At 36.6% G+C, this 17,122-nt stretch overlaps 2 pseudogenes across 1 annotated transcript; one reads left to right on the forward strand and one right to left on the reverse strand.

The window, feature by feature from the left end:
• Positions 1-2,842: 2,842 nt before the first annotated feature.
• On the reverse strand, positions 2,843-4,087 carry LOC148921614 (uncharacterized; annotated as a pseudogene).
• Positions 4,088-12,918: 8,831 nt separating this feature from the next.
• Positions 12,919-16,891, forward strand: LOC103329037 (beta-glucosidase 12-like; annotated as a pseudogene). Its single transcript, XR_016126118.1, has 13 exons — positions 12,919-13,173; positions 13,309-13,378; positions 13,480-13,538; positions 13,661-13,736; positions 14,738-14,815; positions 14,936-15,023; positions 15,115-15,370; positions 15,486-15,601; positions 15,709-15,926; positions 15,997-16,028; positions 16,136-16,237; positions 16,349-16,457; positions 16,560-16,891. The product of XR_016126118.1 is annotated as a beta-glucosidase 12-like (transcript).
• The last annotated feature ends 231 nt before the right edge of the window (positions 16,892-17,122 follow it).

Consider the following 17,122-nt stretch of genomic DNA (forward strand, 5'->3'; position numbering starts at 1 on the left):
GCCTAGTCACATCACCTTGCAACATGCAAACTTTTGTGTCACCTTTGGCGTCCTTGTGCCTAGGCACATTGCCTTGCGACATGCAAGCTTTGTGCCTTCGGCATCCCCTTTGTCTTCGGCACCCTCGTGCCCAAGCTACATTGCCTTGCAAACATGCAAGGTTTGTTTCACCTTTGGCACCCCCGTGCCTAGCCACATCGCCTTACGACATGCAAGCTTTATGTTTCCTTTGGCACACTTGTGCGTAGGCACATCGCCTTGCGACATGCAAGCTTTGTGCCTTCGGCACCCCCATGCCTAGCTACATTGCCTTGCAAACATACACACTTTGTATCGTCTTCGGCACCCTCGTGCCTAGGCACATCACCTTGTGACATGCAAGTTTTATACCTTCGGCACCTTGTCTTGGAACATGCAAGTCTTATGCCTTCGGCACCCTCGTGCCTAGACTCATCACCTTGCGACATGCAATTCTTATGCCTTCGGCACCCTATGACATGCAACTTTGTGCCTTCGGCAACCCCTTCACCTTGGTACCCTCGTGCCAAGTTCTCTCCCTTCCAAATGTCCTTCTTACCCAGGAACTTGGGGGATTATGGGCAGTGCACTATACAGCTTGGAAGATGAACTGTGGTGTTGCTCGGCCAGTGCACTTAAAATTACAAGTCCCTAACCAAGAAGTACCTTTTTACTCGCAAACTTGGGGGACTACTATTGGTACCATTACTAACCGAGCAACTAGCTATGCAGGATCAGCCACGTGCCATGCTTTGAGAGGTCATCACCTTAGCCAAAAAAGTATTACCACAAGTCACAACTCTAAGCAAAGCAAGAGGAGTCCCACATCAGAAAACTACAAGAGATGGAGACTCCCCTTCACCTATAAAAGAAGACTACTATCCCCTGAGAAAGGGACTCTCTTCTGGATCCTGGGCTGGGCTTTATCTTTAATCATGAGTTTCCCCCTTCTTATCTTTATATTTGGGTCCAACCCCATGTACAAATGTAAACATACATTATTATAATGAGAACATATTTCTCCGTGGATGTAGCCCATTCATTAAGGGTGAACCATGTATATCTCATCGTCTTTATATTTATCGCTTGCCCAAATCTTCACACACATGCTGAAGGTCCTCACCTTCACTCGTCATCCACCATTCTACCTCTATCTAAGTTGACCCTCCCAAAAAGAGCACCAACAATACATATTCATGCTAAGGTTCAATGCTTCGCCCTAGCTAAAGAGAATTAGTTTTGCATATTCATAATTAATTTTTTTATAAAAATATCATTATAATGAATAAGAATGATAACACCTTAAGGTAGAAAATCTTCAAGAACCCTAGCAATCACTCTCTATCTCCAAAAATTGCCTCAAAGAAAAAGTCCCCCTTAAACTCAGGCTGAAATCCTTAAATATCTATCTAAAAGCTAGCCGCCCAATCCCTAAGAACCAAGTCTCCTATTTCTACTAGGAAGCTGACTAATAATAAAATATATTAAGAACCAAATCTCTCTGATTTGGTGATAACCCACTCAAGCACTTAGGTTTTACGTATTGGATGTCGCCCAACTTGATTGAGCACAGATACTTTCCCAAAGGGACTTCCTTTCCTTCTCATTTTTTTAAATTTCTTTTTTCAAGATTCACCCAAGAAATGATCCATAGTGAAGCTTTTGGAGTAGACAAGTCATGGTAAATTACAAATTGCACAAAAGAATGCAAGATATTCATTTGACGACGGCCAAGGTAGCGAGTGGTGTAAGAATAACAAGGGTGAACGGGGAGTACCAACTCGATGTTGAATGAAAGATGTTAACGTAGCCCTAACGGAGTGAATTGGAAGTCGAATAGTGCCAAACTAATGGGAAACTCCAAATTTATTTTATCATGTGATTGAACTCAAAGTGGTTTTATGAGCTGCCTATGTACCCTTCTAGGAAAAGAAGAGATCAAGTCATGACATAGTTCAATTATTATTATTATTATTTCAGTTTGCAGTTTTAGCTCATGCAAGCGAGGGAGCATTTGGTGCCTTGTGCAGTTTAGGCTCGTGCAAGCTAACGAAGGAGCATTTGGTGCTTTGTGCAGGCAAAAGAGCGTTTGGTTGACTTTGTGTCAATCGAAGTGAGAAGTGTCCTCCTTATGTTTTTCACCACGGAAGGTGCTTGACACATTATTCTTGAAAAATTCTTCGAGGAAGAAGTCATGTAGCATGATTGGGCTAGGTGACTTTTGTTTCAAGAGTTCATCTTTTTGAACCACTTTGCTCATATTTGACAATTTATTTCATTTATGCTTTTTAGGTGGTTGAGGAGAACTTCTTTTGTTTACACATCTTTTTGATTGAGCAGTTGTTGGCAAAGATGCATTGTTCTTATGTAACTTCCTCCGAGTGACCAATGTCCATCCTTCATTATCGTCATCGAATGATTTGATACTACTTTGACTTAACACCCCAACACACTCATACGGATTGAGTTGATGGGTTTCAGAGAATGCACCCAGTGATTAAAGTGAGGGTGAAGGTGCCGAACCAGAGAAGACAAATGAGATAGTAGCATGGTTCAACTCTACCACCTTGTCAAGATCCATTTCGATTCTTCCTTGTTATGCCAACTTCATGACGAGATCTTTCAACACGAAACACTTTTCCACTGGGTGACTGACGACAAAATGGTACATGCAGTATTTCAGGTGGTTAATATGATTCATCTCTTCAGGGCATTTGCACTCGGGTAACTCAATCACCTTCTTCTCTAGTAAGTCTTCCAGCATGCCTTCTATGTCAGAGTCTGGAAAAGGATACTTCTTCTCCTTCATTTCTTTTAGGGTGCGTCATTGTGGTTCTTGATCTTGAGTCGACTCGGCCTTCCTTGCATCTTTCTTGCCTCGAGTGGAAATCTTCATTGGAGTGGCACTAATTGTCATTGACTCCAAGATACGTGTCTTTAAAGAGTCTGCCCCATTTCTCGATGACTTGTCATTTTGATGATCACTTACCATTTCTTTTCTTCCATCGTGACCAGCGATACTTAGTTCTATGTCATGCGCACGAGTGGTCAATTTTTCAAAGCTACGGGGTTTGATCCCTTGAAGAATGTAGAGCAGATCCCAATGCATACCTTGAATGCACATCTCTACTGCCGATAACTCTGAGAGTCGATCTTTGCAGTTGAGGCTTAATGAACGCCAACAATTGATGTAGTCAACAACAGGTTCGTCTTTTCGTTGCTTTGTGCTAGTGAGCTCTAGCATACTAACTGAGCGACTAGTGCTATAGAAACGGTTGAGGAATTCTCTCTCCATTTGTTCCCAACTGTCAATCGACTTGGGTTCCAAGTCAATGTACCAGATTGAATGCAGTGCTCAAGTGATCAGAAAAATTGCTTCATGAGATAATTGTCATCAGTGCACAGCGCTGTTGCACATCTCGATGAAGCGGGCAACATGTTGTTTAGGGTTACCTTTTCCATCAAACTGCATGAACTTTGGAGGTTGATAACCCGTTGGCATTCGAAGGTTGTCTAACCTTTTGGTGTAAGGCTTGGAATAGATAAATGTGTCTTGAGAAGGCCCACCATATTGAGCCCTGATGGTGTTCATGATCATGTCCTGAAGTTGTTGGATAGATAAAGAACCCACAGAGGCGGTGTCCCCTTTTTCGTGCAACTTATCACCCGATTCTGTGTCATGACCCAATCCTTTCTCGTTGGATTTAGCTTCATGATGTTATTCTTTCTTATGCAAGTCTTGGCCAGGTTCCTTATCCTGATGTGCCTCCCACTTGTTGATGAGAGAAGCAATCTGCGCATCCTTCTCTTCGACCATCTTCGCTCTTTATGACCGCTTCGCCACATGGGCCACCTGTTCTTCAATAGACGTTGCTCCCGTCACCATACCCTGTATGGCCATAGAATAAGACTCACCCATGGAAGCCGAGGCAATCTTCTTCTGTTGGTAGTCAAGCGGGGATCCATGGTATGAGCACGTGCTCGAGTCAGCGTCAAACAGTGAGAGGGAACTTTCTCTTGAATTCTTCGAGCGAAAAACTCCTTTCTTCGCTCCGAGAGTTTCTCTCATCCGCCTGAGAGATATTCTTCTTTGCCCCAAGGAGGCCAGATTGATAACTGGTTCATGTCTTTCGCTTTGGCTTTAGTCGGTATGGAAGTGACCTGTGGAGTTGCGGATATCACCTTGGCCTTGCTCCGGTTGACGACCACAGCAGAATCTCCGCTTGAGAAGGAGACGCTCACGTTTTTCCCTTTCGCCGTAGGAACGGTTTGAATCTTCTTAGAGGCCATCGTTTTTGGCGTGTTGGTTGATTTTGGAACTGGAAAAAGGGATAAGAGGTAGAGATTGTCCCACTGGGCCTGCCAAATTTGTAAACAGGAAAATCCTGCGACAAATGAGACAAGAACATGTGTACAAAATAATATTTGTATTTATGAAATTTAGGGTTACAATATCTGTATTGAATCCTCTGATTCGATCTCCAAAGTGTTTAAAGAAAATTTGTGCTTGATACAAGGGTCGTAGAGACTTGATCTTGATCAAACGGGTAGCACAAGGCTTGTTTGGTGTTTGGATTTTTCTAGGGTGGAGGAACCGGCGCGTGTTTGTTGTGCTTGGTGGCTCTTCCAAAGTGAGGTGAAGAATGCAGAGAGTTTTCTATTTCTTTTGAATGCTTGGTCTGTCTAAGCCCTTTCCTCAACTCGTCTTGAGGCCTCCTATTTATAGGCTCCTATAGGATGCTTGACCTAAATAACTTTCTCTCTTTAAAACCTTCCTTTGTGGAATTCTGATTTGATTTTAAAATCAATTCCAATAATTTGGCAATTTAACCAAATTATCTTCGATTGATTAACTTCATTAATATTTGATTTAAATCAAAGTCAATCACAAAAGATTCTTTCCTTTAATTTTTTCTTCACTTTGAACTGTTTGATGCACTCCATCGGATATCGCCACGTATCACTTTTTGACAACTAATCCGATTTTGATGAGTCACACGCCACATGGGTGAATTATGGGGCCCACAATTTAATCCACCAAACCCTAATTATTTTCTTACTTAGTGGGATTTAATTCACCAAAATTTCCATGTCTACAAGTGCATAGTAGTTGTCAGTTTATTTTATGGAATTTGTTTTGAAATTATTACGAATATTAGGAATAAAATATAAAAGTCATACAAAAATTGAATACAAAAGTACATAACCGACATTGCATCAGTTTACAACGATGGTAAGTAATTCGTAACGTCGTCCTAGTAAACATAAAACATCGCAATGTAATAACCGACGTGTTTAGTTATTTACAATGTCTAATACTATTATGATGATGACGTTGTTTATGGATACAACGTCATCATTTAACATGTAACGGACGTTGTATGTCTCTACAAATTTTTTCGTAGATTTCAGTTTTTAAAGAAACCGACGTGTATATCAACCTTAAATATTGTTTTTGAGAAATGCCGTAGATATTTTGTTTCCAACTATATATAAGTGACATGTAAAGATGAATGAGACGTCAGATTTTGGAAATTAATTTTCATTTTTATGATTTATTTTCATTTTAGTTCATTTTAACACATTTATATTTTATATAAAATAAAATTAGAATATATATATATATATATATTTCATTTGATTTTGTTGATGAATGTTCAAATAATTACTAAAAATATGTTTATATACATTGTCAAAATTTTAAAATAAACCTAAATATTTTAAAATAAATGTATATTATCAATTATTGTTTTGTAATTGCTTGTTCACGAATTCTGCCCATTCCAGCCTGACTTCGTCAATATGTTCTTGAGTATACACAACTGGTTCATTTTTCTTGTCAAACTGCAAATAAAGAACAAAAACTGACGTGTTAGAAGCAATAAAACGACGGTTTTGAAAGCAAACATTGTGGTATTAAAATAAAGAAATTATATATTAAATTTTACTTTCTTCTCAAAGGCTAGGGCTGGATCATGAATTATATCTCTCATGAAACGCATCACGTAATAGCCACACTCTACATTTGTTGGTTGTCTAGGAGTGCCTTGTAGATTTTTCCATATGGGTGATTTACGTGATGATTGTTTCCCTGTGTGAGAGTTATACATTTTGATTGAACTGTATCAAGAAAACAAAAAGTGTTAATGACAAAACTAAAAATCAGCATCAAAATTATTAACCGTCGTGGTAAATAATTGAAGACGACGGTTTTGTAAAACAAATAATGCTGTATTTTATATACAACGTCAGAAAATAAGAACCGTCGTTGTGTTTCATTCTAACGTCGGTGACGAAGAAAAACGACGTATAACTAAAGTCCTAAAATTAAAAACAAAATCGACATGGTATTTCAATTAAGATGACGGTTTCAAGAAAGTACTGACGTTGTAAATGATTCAAGACGTCGATCATAATATACCGTTGTTGTGTTTTCACTACAATGTCGGTATTGGGAAAAGCCGTCATATCAATCAAATGCAGATATAAAAAATCATAGGTTTTCATTAAGAAACTTACATATTCACTATATTTCTCATGTCCCAGTTAACAGAGAGGTTTGGCAATGAATTCATGTAATAGACAGTCTCCTTAGTTGATCTCACAATTATTAACACCCAATGACCCCTACACAAAATTATCCATATATATTAAATATACTACAAAAACATATATTACAAGGAACCAATTAAGTGTAGAAGGGGACTAACCTTGGATTATAAGGCACCAAGTAAAATTGATCCCCATCTGCCTTTTTCAGGCTTTCTGAGAGATGTTTTGAGCGGTGAGATAACGTTCCAGATTGAGAGCTGACTTGTCCAGGGTCCACGAGGCCAACAAGTTTTACCATACTTGCCATTTTTAAATAGTCAAATAGGTACCTAATTAAATATATGAAATTCAATTAAATGAGATTTTAATTTAAAAGAAAGAAAATGTAAAAAAAAAATTGGATTTCTAAAATTACCTCATGTATACTGCAAACACTGTGGCTCCAATCTCAACCATGGAAGCAAACTGTAAAATGTCTTCACTCAAGAGCCAGGTATCATGATCGGTGCCAAACATTTCCTCAGGCATGTGAACTATAATGGTCTTGTTAGCAGGTTTCAACTTGGTCTCGACATATTGGCATAGGGCTAACAGAGGAGCTAGCATGTCAAGCTTTGAGAGATCTTGTAACAAGAAATAAATAAAGAAATAAAAGTTAGTGTGTTCATGAAGTAAAATAAATGATTCCAACAAAACCGACGTGGTATATAATATCAATGACGGTTTCTAGAACATACTAACGGGGTAAAGGTTATAGACGATGGTAATACATAACAGTCATTGTGTAAAAGTTATAACGTCGCTACACAATAGAAAGGTGGTCTAGGTTAAACTAGACGACGGGTTTCAAAATAAATACCGACGTCTATTTAAAATTTAAAATTCAGAAAAAGCAAATATCAGAGATTTTACTGTTTGATCTTGACGGTTTTTAGCAGCATAAGCATCAGCATCATTCATGGGATTGTCTTCATCCAATTCAGGGGCTCTCACATTAGAGCAGCTTGCTTTGTCAGACATTGGATTTTTTGGGCTTTGCTCTTAATGAATTGGAGTAATTGGTGTAGTTGGTGTAGTTGGAATTTTACTGAGCATGTTGGGATCAAAGTTGGGAATTAGTTGAGTGAATTGTTTCAACATAATTTCCCCTCTACTCTGACTGCCTCCATAACACTTTCCTTTGCCCCGGCCTCCATCTTTTTGGTTTCCTCTCTCACTGTTGCCATAACACTTTCCTTCAATTTGTCAACAAATTTTACTCTCTGCTGTCTCGGCAAATTGAAGAATTGAGTTGGGGAAACCCCAGCTCCAACACCTCTGACCCTCCCACCATGCTCAGGTGTTCCCAAAGCCATGGTCAAAACATCGTTGCTCCCAGAGACAGTCAGAGTGCCCTCGGAGACTTGTTTTTTCAAATCATCCTAAAAGTGAGAGAGAGAATGTCAGTGAGTGAATAGATAGTAAAACTGAACAAATAAATAAACTAATAAAAATATTAACCGACGTGGTAAATAGGTTATAACGACTGTTTATTTTAAAAACAGACGCAGAAAATAATGTAATACGTCTTCCCAAAACTACTGCCATTTTGTATACATTAAGACGTCGGTCCATGAAATAACCGTAATTTATTTGACATCATAGATAAAAACACTTAACCAAAATATTCACTGATCCAGAAATAGTGTACAAACCAATTGCAAAGAGATAGAGAGGGAGAGAGAGTGTGTGTGCGTGTGAATATGAAGAAAGTTCAAAATTTAATTTTAAAAACCTTATACAGAAACACAAAACCGTTGTTTTGGTTTTATAAAAATATTGACGTTATTTATTTTTTAAAAGGTGATGATCAAAAATCGTCGTGGGGTTTCATGTCTAACAACGGTTGATAAAAAGACTGACGTCTGAATGAAAAATAAAACCTCTGTTTTACAAGTTTAGAACAGAGTCAATGAAACTTACCATTAATTTTGCCTTCTCTGCAACCTTTGGATCAGGGATGTTTCCCTGTTTATCTTCTCTTGCCTTCTTCCATAGCAGAGATCGATCGATTTCTTCACCGGGCATGGTGTCTTCCAATTGATCCTCCAAACCAACGTATCTTTTTCGAGACAACCTATGGTTGTACTCGCATTTCTCCCTTCTCTGTGATTGCTCAGAAGGCACATCCCCAAAATCTGGGGATAACCTTGAAGTTACAAAGGCATCCCATTCAGATTTCTCTATGAAGTTATAAAGCTGAGAGGGCTCTTTTAACTTCTCCTTCTCATTTGCAAATGGAAGAATAAACTGCCTAGTTAAGGTAGACTTAAAATCCTTCCATTTTTTGGCAGCAGACGACAACACCATCTTCTTGCCCCCTTCCCCAACAACATAAACCATTTGAACAGCTTCCCATAAGAAGGACTCTGGGCAATTGAGTCCATTTCTTGTCCACAAGAGGGACTCTGGTGCGTGCCAAAACACCAATGTAACTCTGCATCTCAATAGCAGCTTTGCCATGTGGTCTGCCACTTTTATTGTACTCAACCACAGGCTTAATCTTCTGGATTTTCCTCTTCACAACACTGCTCATTGTGTTGATACCGCGAGTCGATTTCGTCACTTCATCAAATGTCGCAGAGCTTGGGTCTTTCTCGAAGGATGAAGTAAATCTCATCTTCTTTGCAGGATTGCTTGGAACATATTTGGATTCAACCATTTATGCCTTTGAAACTGCAATGTCCTTGCCTTGACCTTTTGCAGCTTGAGCCTACTTACTTTGAGATTTCGAAACCATGTTTAGAGAGAAGTACAAACTGCAAGAAAAATAACGACGGTTAGGTAAAATACAGACGTAACATGAAAGTTCAGACAATGGCAAACAAGTAGAACCGTCGTGCTAATCTATAGAAACGTGGATGTGCTAATATGACGTGGTCATTAACTTAAGACGACTGTAATTAAATACAACCGTCGTCGTATTATAAGTTCATAAATAAAAAAACTGCCCAGTTTTTTCTCTCCCACGTTCAAATAAGACGACGGTTTTCTCTTTCAAACGATGTATTTATTAACACACCACGGCGGTTATTATGAACAGTTGTGCTATTAAAATAGCACGAATTTAATTACCGTCATGGTGTATCAACAAAAACGTCAAATTCGATAAAAACCCGTCGTCCTCACATGAACTGTGAGTGGGAACAGTGAAAGATTTGGCCTTTTCATACTCTAGTCTTGTTTCAAACATCAATGTAACTCGTTCTTTAAAAAAAAAAAACTTCAAATAAAAGGGAAAGTGAAGAAAAAAAAAACGGAGTGAGAAAATACCTTTGGCTTGCAAAGAAAGTTTTCTTCGGAATAAAATTTTGGAGACGAAGACGAGGAAGAACGTAAAAGAGAGGGAAAGCGAGAATCGAAACGCATCTTTTCGAAATGAGAGGAAGCGAGAAAACTGAAAATTTTAGAGAAACGTAAAAGTTTAGGTCAGGTGACCAAAAAGTTTATATAGTGTCCCAAAGAAAACGACAACGACGGTAATCATAAAAACCGCCCTAGTATGTACTTACCATGACATTAAAATAACATCAACTGACGTGGTTAGTAAAAAGCCTTTTGACTTTTTGTATTCCGAAAACGACGTGGTTAGTTGGCTTACCACGTCGTTTTTGTATATTAAACCGACGTGATTTTCAAAAACCTCGTTGACTTAATTTTAATAACCGACGTTGTTTGTATGTTTAATACGTCCTACTTTTTTACAGAACCGACGTTGATTCGTTATAAAATGGCGTTATTTTAAATGTAACCGACATGGATATGAAATTTTTTTTATAAATTGAGTTTTTTTCCATGATTTCTTTCAGTTTTAGTTTTCAATTAAATTTCTTAATTGCCCTCTATCTCACCTCTTAGGAGGCAATTGTTTTGGATGCTGATGTGTGTGTATTTGTGTCTCATTATCTCTAAAATATTGTCTCTCTGAATGTAAATCTGTGGCTGCCGTCGTCAAATTTTAGAGGCAATTGCTTGGATGTTGATGTGTGTGTGCATTTGTGTAGTACACAAACGCACACGCATAATCAACTTCCAAAAAATTCCCTTTCTAAATGCAAATTTGTGGCTGCCGTCGTCAAATTTTAGAGGTAAATTTTTGGATGTTCATGTGTATGTGCCTTTGTGTGTCTCAAAGACACGAAGACACATACATCATCAACCTATAAAATATTGCCTTTCTGTGGTCCGATTATGATGAGGAACAGAGTTTCATCTTGTAAGATTTTGTAACTCTTGGGATCTCAGATCTAATAAATAGTAAAAAATAATGTAATTAAGACGACCGTTTAGGTATAAGGGTAGACGTCTAAAGTGAATAAATACGACGGTAATTTTAACTTCACGACGTAGTAAATTTTATTACACGGCGTTAATTGAACAAACCAACGTGGTTAGATTAAATATACCGTCGTAGTATGGAACATGAAATAAGTCGATAAAATTATATTTTACGTCGTTGTACATGTATTTAAGATGGTTGTATTTTGTAATATATCGCCGTGGATTCTTTTGAAATTATGCGACGTCGGATACGAAAACTTGGTCGTGGTTATTGCGGAGAAAAGATGCGGCTGTTTATTTAAATCGTCGTCTTTACTTTCTACATCGGTTGATTCATACCTTCTACCGTTGTTTGTGGGCTCCGAGTTTACTCTGAAGAAAACCTTTTTCAATAAGACGTCGCTTTTTAAAATAGGTGTGTCGTGTTTTAAAAACAACCATTGGATTCCCCATTTTTAAGGTGTTTAAGTTATTCTTACACGGCGGTTTTATAAAACCGTCGTCTTTTCAAACACAACGACGGTCTTCCGTTAAACCGTCTTTTTTTTCTGGTCGTCTTTTTCACCTTTTGTAGTAGTGACTAGAAACATTGTCTAGTTGAACTTTTGTGGTATGCAATTGTATATATCAAATTCGTGTATATGTGTCTATGCTTGTATTCATGTGTGCATATAAGGGATTCAAATATGGGACACAATGTTTGAGCTCACCCTGCAATGGTGTCTAATGAGAGGAATTGTCTATTATCTGGTCCACTTGAAGAATAAGAAAACACTTGAACAGAAAAGTCAATTCAACATAATGTCATTTTTAGTCATTATACACAACTCACCGCACTTTCATAAAAAAATTTACCAAACATTTAGAAACTGATTATTGTACAAACAGCACTTATAAAAAGAAATTTATCAAACACCAAACTGCTTTCTCTCACAGCAAATTTGACAGTGATTATTGTCACAGCACAACAATGTCAAACTAGCCCTAAGAATAGAGTTAAATATATAATATAAAATCTACTCATCAGGACACATAGTCTAAACTACAAGGGTGGAGGTTTCTCACACATAGCTTGTTAAGATGTCATGGATTCACTTGAGACCACTAATTTCCAAGTCGAAATCTTTTTTAACTGAGCTAGACTCGTTGGCTTGATGTCTACATCATAATGTCATCTATAATTGGTTGGGTTTTCAAAAATTTAAACACTTTGCACCCAATTATTATATAATATACTTCAGCTTTAGGCACTTTCGTTGGGCTGCTTCTTTTTGTTGATTTATTGTTTCACTTCCGGGGTAACTGTACCCAAGAGGGGATATATCATACAAGAAATTAGGTGACTTATTGGATAATTATTCAAAACGATTTGCGCCTTCATGTACAGTATTCTATAAAAGGAATGGTCAAACTTTTGAATATATTTTTCTAACTAGATTTATTTATTTATAAATATGCCGCTAATTTCGAAAACAGGCTCTCTGATCCGGGGGGTTCACCAAGCTTGGGCAATGGTTTTGTTGAGTGTCTATGCTTTTAGTTCTCATCTGCTCCTATGGATTTTGACATCTCTTTTTTTTGTCTTCTCTTCTTGAAAACCAGGTTAGCCTCATCCGCTTGATGAATATATTAATTAAACAGCAATGTCTTAGAAATTATAATATTTTCCATTATTCTGTTTAATAATCATCATTAACCAATCACCGAAAAAGTTTTAATTTGAACAATTGTGTGTCAAATTTGTTTCCACAGTTTGACCCATTGGTTTTTTTTGGTCTGGAAAAGTTTGACTCATTGGTTATAAGAGACTAAATCAGACTTAGCGGCTCTATCTCACACATGCACCATTATACATATTACGTGTTTGAATATAGCAGTTGGGTTTTGGGATTGGGGGGGAGACAAGAACTCATTCAAATATGAAAGTTTTCATTTCCCTTTGTACCATGACATTCTACGTAGTTTCCCCCTCAAACCCATTCAATGCCCATCTGTGTTTTGTTCTCATTTGCAGCACGTACTTCCTCCTCTATATAAAGGCCATGAAGCATGCCAGCCAGAGCCAACTTATACTTATCAAGATTATTACCAACAAAAAAACCTCAAGTTATGGCAATGCAATTACGATCTTTTCTCTTAGGCGTGCTGCTACTAATTGGCTTTGCATTGACAAATAGCAAAGCAGATATTAGAGCTCCACCCACGCATTTTGACACTGCTTCTCTCAATAGGAGCAGTTTTCCAGAAGGGTTCATATTTGGCGTAGGTTCTGGATCTTACCAAGTAAGTCCTTCCTTCTTCTAGGCTTTAATTTAATTTCTGTTCTGATTGGTTAGGGTATTCTTTCAAATTCAGATCAAGCATCGATCCTTGCAAGAATATTGACATCTTCTTCATTGTGTCTCTTGTGTATTTCAGTATGAAGGTGCTGCAAACGAAGGTGGTAGAGGACCAAGCATTTGGGATACCTTCACCCACAAATATCCAGGTCTGTCCAATCAAATCATGAATTAGTTAAAATAACAAAATGGTATTACATTTACTCTTATGCTCTAAATATTTAATTAAATTTTCAATGATTTATTGCAGAAAAGATTAATGATAGCAGTAACGGAGATATCGCTGTTGATCAATATCACCGCTATAAGGTTCATGACCCAATGTGCACATATTAAATTTTGAAGCATGAAGAAAACTCTGGATATTGAAGATAAGCTCCCCATAATGTTTAGCTCTTTCTCATAAAATCTTTTTTTGTTATGCAATGTAGGAAGATGTGGGGATTATGAAGAATATGGGGTGGGATGCTTATAGATTCTCTATCTCATGGTCAAGATTATTACCAAGTAAGTTCATCCACATCCTCACATTTGGTTGTGACCAATCGTCAATATTTCTGCCTTCATGTTGATTTTAGCTTAACTAAGGCCATCTTTAGTCGTAGGGCTAAATGTAGTCCCCCAAAATATTAATTTTTTAAATAATAGTGCATGACTAAATTTTTTCATCTCCAGCCATGCATGGCTATATTTTAGGGTCCTTCATATTTTATTATTTTGAGAAAAACTATGGTACAACACTCATACATTTCACAACCATAAAAAAATTGGAAGGGTTTCAAGAGTATGACCTTCAATGGTCATGACCCATACTTTTTTATAATTTTTTTTAAACAATACCAAACATTTAAAATGTGAAGACAAAAAAAAAAAAATGGGTTTCAATGTTTGAGCTCCAATTGTCATGAACAAGACTTTTTTATAATTGTTTTTAAACAACACTTGAAACGATTTGAAAAGCTGACCACATTTATTATTATTATTATTTATATTTTTTAAAGGAAGAGTGTAGGTCTGACCTCCAACGTCATTGCCAACAATTTTTTGTACTTTTTTCTTAAACACTATGAATTTAAACATTCAAAAGGCTTTTAAAAATCTATATATATATCAATGTTTGCTGTTGAAAAACACATGGATGGGCCCCACTATAAATTTGGCCTAGGCCAAAACTGGGCTACATTTGGCGGTTGGAGGCTAAAGGCCAAAATTTTGTTTAGCCCATGGCTGGAGATAGGTTTTGCATTATTTTAGGGCTATATTTGGGATATAACCCATGGCTGGAGACGGCCTAATGTGTCCAAGTTGTCTACCGGACAATATAACAAAGAATTTTTTTTTCAATAATTAATTGAAATAACTGAAGCAAATTTTTTTTTTTTTCCAATGATAAATTGAATAGAGGTCGAAGTTCAATTTTCGACATATAGTCCAACTTTTTTAAAGTTCAGTTTAAATTGTATTGGTGCACTTATTTCTTTATTTTCTGGTTTTGTTTTAATTATTAGATGGAAAGTTAAGTGGAGGAGTGAACAAGGAAGGAATCAAATATTACAACAATCTCATCAATGACCTCTTACGGAATGGTGAGTCATCCCATCACACATGATCAACAATTTATAAAATTACAGTTTCATGCACTCTTTAAAAAAAAAACTCGTTTTATCAAACTTATAACTCGCTTTTATTGATTATGCGATTTATAGGTCTAATGCCATTTGTGACACTCTTCCATTGGGATCTTCCCCAAACTTTAGAAGACGAATATGGTGGTTTCTTAAGCCCTCATATTGTGTAAGTAAAGAAATTAGTCCTCTGAATCGTATTAATAATTTAATTAATAAATACAATTATGACATTTACATTCTGAAATGTGTATATACAGCAACCATTTTCAAGATTATGCAGAACTTTGTTATAAGGAATTTGGTGATCGGGTAAAGCATTGGATTACACTAAATGAGCCATATACCTTTAGTAACTTTGGTTATGCAACTGGGACTCATGCGCCGGGAAGATGCTCCACTTGGCAGCAGCTAAACTGCACTGGGGGAGATTCATCTATTGAGCCATATTTGGTAGCACACCACCTGCTCCTTGCTCATGCAGCTGCAGTTAAATTGTACAAAAATAAATATCAGGTACAATTCATTAGTTTTTTTGTTTGTCATAATATTGGATTCTAAGTTGTAACCAGCGAGCAACTACTTTACTTTTTTGTGACTCTAAAACAAACAAACTATATGTTTTGTGCAGGCATCTCAAAATGGAGTGGTAGGGATAACACTAGTGTCAAATTGGTTTGAGCCCCTATCAGAAGAAAAAGAAAATAAAAATGCTGCATTACGAGCTTTGGATTTTATGTTCGGATGGCAAGTGTATTTTGATTTTACTTATGAATATAATATTTACTACTTACTAGCAAGCAATATATAATACAACGTCAAAGTTAATGCTTGAAATTTTTACATTCCTGTAGGTTTGTTGAGCCATTGACAAGTGGTGATTATCCTCAAAGCATGCGATCCCTTGTCGGAAACCGATTACCAAAATTCACAAAAGAACAATCCAAGTTGCTAATTGGTTCATTTGATTTTCTTGGACTAAATTACTATGCTGGTTACTATGCAAGCGATGCACCTCAAAATAACTCTGTATATGCAAGCTACACAACTGATGCTGGCATTAATCTTTCATGTGAGTAAAAATTCAAAATTTAATTCATGCAATTTAAGTTAGATTCTTATATTCATATGTGTTGTGGCAGCTGAGCGTAATGGGGTCCCCATCGGTTCAAAGGTTCACATCAAAACACTAGATTATGCCTTTATGATTTTGACCATTAATCGTTTTGCACTTACAAATGTGACTCATAAAAATCCAAATATCTTCAAATTTGGGTGCAGGGTGCTTCGGAATGGCTAAATGTTTATCCACAGGAATTCAAGATCTTTTACTCTACACAAAGAAAAAGTATCACAATCCGGTCATTTACATTACTGAAAATGGTAATTATTTCTAGCCTTAAGTAATTGCATGATCAATGTTTGACATATTTTATGTGTAAAACACACACAAGTAGTACAAAGTCTCTAAATTTTAAATGTATTATATTGTAGGTGTGGATGAGTTCAATGATCCGAAATTATCACTTGCCGAAGCCCTTAATGATACCTATAGAATTGACTACTATAATCGTCACCTTCATTATATTCAAAGTTCTATTGAGTAAGTGTATTAACAAATTCATTTAGAATATATATGGTCTAGCTTTAGATTTTGAGTTATTGATTCATATTATTGACATAAATATATTTAATTTCTTTTTAGCAATGGTGTCAAAGTGAAGGGATTCTTTCCGTGGACGTTGCTAGACAACTTTGAATGGAGTTCGGGATATTGTGTTCGATTTGGTATTACCTATGTAGATTACAATGATAGGCTTAAAAGGCACCCAAAACTCTCGGCGCACTGGTTCAAAAGTTTCCTTAAGCAGTATTGAAAAGATCAGATCATATTCATAATCAATATTTGTATTTAATTCAATAATGTGAATTTTATGTATGTACAATACAAAATTTATGTACATGCAAAATTAGAATTCCAAATTTGTGTACATACAATAATTTCAATTGTAGTCCTTGTATAAGATTAAATTTCCATTAAACGCTCATGTAAAATTAAACATTGATTTTTCGTCCTTTGATGATTGTCAACATTGCATAATTATGAAACTCATTTCTTCGTAGTTCTTTGATTGATTGTTCCTAATTTTCAATCTATTTGTTTAAATTCCATTGTACTTTGACCATTATACCACAGTGACCAAAATTTTTTTTCGAAATTTAGGGGCCCATTGTTTAGAGGTTACAGTACGGCTCATGATGTATGGC

This window comes from Prunus mume, linkage group LG1, assembly GCF_029339155.1.
Source record: "Prunus mume cultivar Tortuosa linkage group LG1, ASM2933915v1, whole genome shotgun sequence".
Taxonomy (NCBI): Eukaryota; Viridiplantae; Streptophyta; class Magnoliopsida; order Rosales; family Rosaceae; genus Prunus; species Prunus mume.